The following is a 4,993-nucleotide window of genomic DNA, read 5'->3' on the forward strand; positions in this document are numbered from 1 at the left end:
TCCCGTCAAATGAATTGGCTTTTTGAGGGGCTTAATATATTCAAAAACTCACCAAATTTGGCGGTCGCATCAAGTCTGTTGAAAATTTACGTATTTTAAGGGTTTCGGGAATAGGCGCACAAAAATGGCTCGCTAGCGCCCCCTACAAAGTTAAGAAAATTGAGCCCCTCCAGTGCGTTTAACGTAGACTCACGAAACTTGGTACACCTATGTAACATGTCAAGATGTACAAAAGACTTCATTAGAGCCATACCCTAAACCCAACAGGAAGTCCGCCATTTTGATTTCAAAGTTCGAAATTAGTGCGATTTTGGCCATTTCCACATGTCGTACTTTAACAAACTCCTCCTAGAGATTTCATCCGATCAACTTCAAACTCGGTCTGTGCCATCTTAAGATGTTAAAGATGAAAAGTTGTTAAAAGAAAAACTTTTCGTCATAGGACGTGGCCGTGGCGGGGCGGCCATTTTGTGCATTTCGCCGCCGAAACAGGAAGTGGCTGTAACTCGAGTGTACGTTGTCCGATTACCTCGAAACTTTTCAGGATTCATAAGAGTCCAACCCTGAGGACAAATAAAGGCCGATATTTACTTAAAGTCATAGCGCCCCCTAGTGGCAACAGGAAGTAGGCCTAAAAGTCAAGGTGCTATACTTTAACGAACTCCTCCTAGAGATTTCATCCGATGGACTTCAAACTTGGTCTGTACCATCCCAACACCTTAACGATGAAAAGTTATTAAAAGAAAAACTTTTCGTCAGACGGTGTGGGCGTGGCGTGGCGGCCATTTTGAGTGTTTAGCGATGACCAAAGAAGTTGTTGTAACTTGAGTGTACGTTGTCGTATCTGCCCGAAATTTGTCAGGATGGACAAGGGTCCAGGCCTGAGGACACCTACAGGCCAAAATTGACTTTTGGTCATAGCGCCCCCCTCTGGCCACAGGAAATCTGCCTTATATGACAAACATCATCCGATTTACATGAAACTTATAATATGTGGTCTACATGTGATACTGAGCTAGCCCCTATAATATGACCACGCCCACTTACTCAGGCCACGCCCCCTTTCATAACATTTGAACCGTCTAAGGTAGAGTCTTGTGTGAGGTGTCATTGAACTCAGCAGAGACTTCATTTTTAATTGGTGATGGTTTGACCCGCCCCCTATTGTTAAGCCCCGCCCCTTTCATACAATTTGAACCGTTTAAGGTATACCCTTGTGTGAGGTATCAATGAACTCAGCAGAGACTTCCTACTTCATTGGTGATGGTTTGGCCCGCCCCCTATGTTGAAGCCACGCCCTTTTTAATAAATGCTGACCCATCTAAGGTAGAGTCTTGTGTGAGGTATCATTGAACTCAGCAGAGACTTCCTTTTTAATTGGTGATGGTTTGACCCGCCCCCTATGCTTTAGCCACGCCCCTTTTCACAGCTAATGAACCGTATGACGTAGAGTCTTGTGTGAGGTATCGTTGAACTCGGCGGGGAGTTCCCTTTTAATTGGTGACGATTTGCGGCGTCCGAGTGCCGCGCGAATGCCGCGATGCGCAAGGGCGCGGCACGCCGCAACGCGGCGCGCGAAGTCGCGAGGGCCCGTCCATCGCTGCTCGCAGCTTTAATTTCAAATTGGTTTCTTGAACATGACAATGAGTTCACTGTACTAAAATGGCCCCCACAGTCACCAGATCTCAACCCAGTAGAACATCTTTGGGATGTGGTGGAACGGGAGCTTCGTGCCCTGGATGTGCATCCCACAAATCTCCATCAACTGCAAGATGCTATCTTATAAATATGGGCCGACATTTCTAAAGAATGCTTCCAGCACCTTGTTGAATCAATGACACAAAGAATTAAGGCAGATCTGAAGGGGAAAGGGGGTCAAACACGGTATTAGTAGGGTGTTCCTAATAATCCTTTAGGTGAGTGTATGTACTCCGCAAGTCTGAGCTAATGTCTCCTGTAGTCAGGTGTGTTTAGCAATCTGCGATGCAGCGATCCGAGTGAATTGTTGCATTCCCACCTGGCCAAACAAGCTTCATCGGGGGGGAATCGAACTCTAGTGCGATTCCATCGAACTAAACAAGGCAGGTGTGAAAGCCTCCTAAGTCTAATTTATTTTTCAAACAGGCAATGTTGAAGACTACTGCATATTCTGCAAAATGATCGACCCTGACACAGAAAGAGACAGTGCAAGCATGGTAGAGGCCTACTGTAAATATTAATTTTGAAAATGTATAGAAATAACAAGATTTATTTGTGCCTCTAGTAATAGAGGATACTATAGTTTATATAGTATTCCAGTACTTAATTGTAAACGCATTTAAGTCCACTGCTACCTTTAACGATCTCACATGAAATTCACAGTATGATGGTCATTTTTGTCCATGTAAATGGTTGATTATATAAAATGTTTTGAACTAGTAGCCAGAGATGTCACTAGGATTGAAAGCCCCTAAGCTTTGCAAAATTTTCCCTTGCGAAATCACGTTATTCTAATGTTAACTTTTAGATACATCAAAGCTGCATGGGGGAACATTCTTAGGACAGACTGTGTTCCTGCTGAGTTAATCTGTAGGCTATGACTTAAATGCTATCCATCTGCTCATGTAAATGTGTGATAAAATAATACCACCTAATTCCTCTCCGTGTTGGATGGAATAATAGTTAAAATAAGTTATTTCACATTTTGCTGGGGACCCCCTGGATTCCCCTCAAGGACCCCTGGGGGTCCCTGGACCCCGCTTTGAGAACCATTGCTGCAGACCACTTACTGACCTCAATCAAGCCACTTCCCTCAGAATCAGTCTCTCTCTCTCTCTCTCTCTCTCTCTCTCTCCCTCCCTCAAAATATCTTCCAGTATCCATCTGCTCAATAAATTGAAGGATAACGGTAAAATGCATTAACAGTGACACTATGAAATTAAGTTTTCAGTGACAACATTCTGTGGCGACTGATATTGTTTTTAATACTATAGAGAGAGAGCATGCTAGACTAATGGCAAAGAATAGAGAACTTCGGATAGATAATTAGTTATTTCTTGTATTTCACTAATTCACTCTAGCTAGACTATTGTTTAATATAGCCAGCTAAAATATCCCTTTATCTTTACCTCAAGTAAATGTAGCTAAAGTTAAGCAAGTAAAAGTCATTAACAGCAACTTACAATTCCACTCTGTATCACTCACTGTATATGCAGTAGCAAGTTCAGACCAAAGAAAGACACCAATGAGACGAGACAGGACGGTGTATCATCTTCATAGCCATCGACTCTTTGTACTTCTGTCTAACTTTCGACTTTCCGGCTTTTTTGTAGCTGGATATATTATTTGTTGTTTCTAAATATGAATTTGGATAACGTTAGCGATAATGAGATGCTCGCTACAGTTGCATTTCGAGTGATAAATCGGCGAAAACAACGTTTTATTTCTCAGATGTACTGCTTTGTTCTAATGGCGCCAGGCACTCTTCTCTTCAGTCACTCTCTACCTCGCTCATCCACATACCGTTACGTGCACGCGGGCTCGGTCTCTGCCTTTTCCACCAGCTGACAATTCGTGAAATATAAATAAAACAGACAGACTGCAGTGCACGACGACACAAACCGATGAATGGTGAAGGAAGATTGATTCAAAGTATTGAGTGATACAGAGTGCACTGTAAAAAAAAATAAAATAAAGTATTATTGGGTTTGGCTTAGGAACATTTTGGGGTAGCTTCAGCAGCCCTAAACTAGGCCTAACGACGTCCATGCTAATAGCCTATTCTGTCTTCTATCTTCTATCTAGAAATGTCTGACTGACCACTGTTCTCATGTGCAGTGTGACATTTGGTCCGATGGGCACATCACAACTGTATGAAATTTGTCCCTGCAAATTAAATGCAAACATTTAAAACAATAAGTTTGTGAAATAATAGTAAAAATAAGTGATAAATGTGTTTGTGTGTATATGCGTTGGGTGATCAGTAAGAGCTACTCTACTTTTAACATTTTTTGGGAGATGGTAGTCCATCCTGATAGATATTTCCTACCTGATAGAATGAGCTACTCTACTTTTAACCATATTTATAGGAGGCAGTAGTCCATTTTTTATATATATCTGACCTAAGTAGGTGCTGAACAATGTTTTTTGCTAGGGTAGGTCATAATTGAGAGGCTTATTAGTTTATCTGACTAGTATGTAGCTCAACCTGCATGGGTAGCACGAACTCTCAGAACACCACTAGTGCTGTGGGAGTCTGTTCCCCTGTTGAATAGTTTCTTTCCTGTTAACGCGTAGCGCCCCCCTTATTGGTTATGGTTTGGTTCAGGTTTAGACCGGGGAAAACACATTGCCGGCACAACACCAATCAGATGACTCTCATCAGAAGGGTTGAAAATCAGCGACTTTCCTGTCGACGCCTAAGTGTGTGTGATGCCAGATAAAAATTATATACGGTATGGTTGTCTCCCATTTAGTGATTGTGGTGCACTGCAAATTACATAGGCTAGCATCAATTGGACAGGAAAACTGAAATTAAATGCCTTTAGTAACCAATTTAGCAGACACCATTTGGCTCAGACAGTTGGGTTTTGGGGAGCAACTTTAAGTACATTGGCAGAGATCTAATTAGCCAGGGTAAATGGAAACTGCTGGGCGTCTGTTAAAACAGCTTTCTCTGCAATCACCTGCATTGAGGGGAAGTCTTGCACTAGGACTATCACACGAGTACTCAAGAACTTGCCTCTCTCCTGCAATACTTCGGTCATGACTGCTGCTTTGCTGTAGGCTACTGTACACATTTTGATGTTTGTCTTTTCGTGAAATACTCTCCATTAGTGAAATAAAAGACCAGTCACAAACACATTATTGTATTAAGAGTAACTTTATAAAAAAAATCAAAATTAACAAAGCGTTCGTAATAAAGTACCATTGGAGCGCCAAAAAGCATTCAGACATAAAATGTGATAAAGATGTCAACTAAGAAGACACTTAACATTTCAAAAACAAACAATTC

This window comes from Perca fluviatilis, chromosome 19, assembly GCF_010015445.1.
Source record: "Perca fluviatilis chromosome 19, GENO_Pfluv_1.0, whole genome shotgun sequence".
Taxonomy (NCBI): Eukaryota; Metazoa; Chordata; class Actinopteri; order Perciformes; family Percidae; genus Perca; species Perca fluviatilis.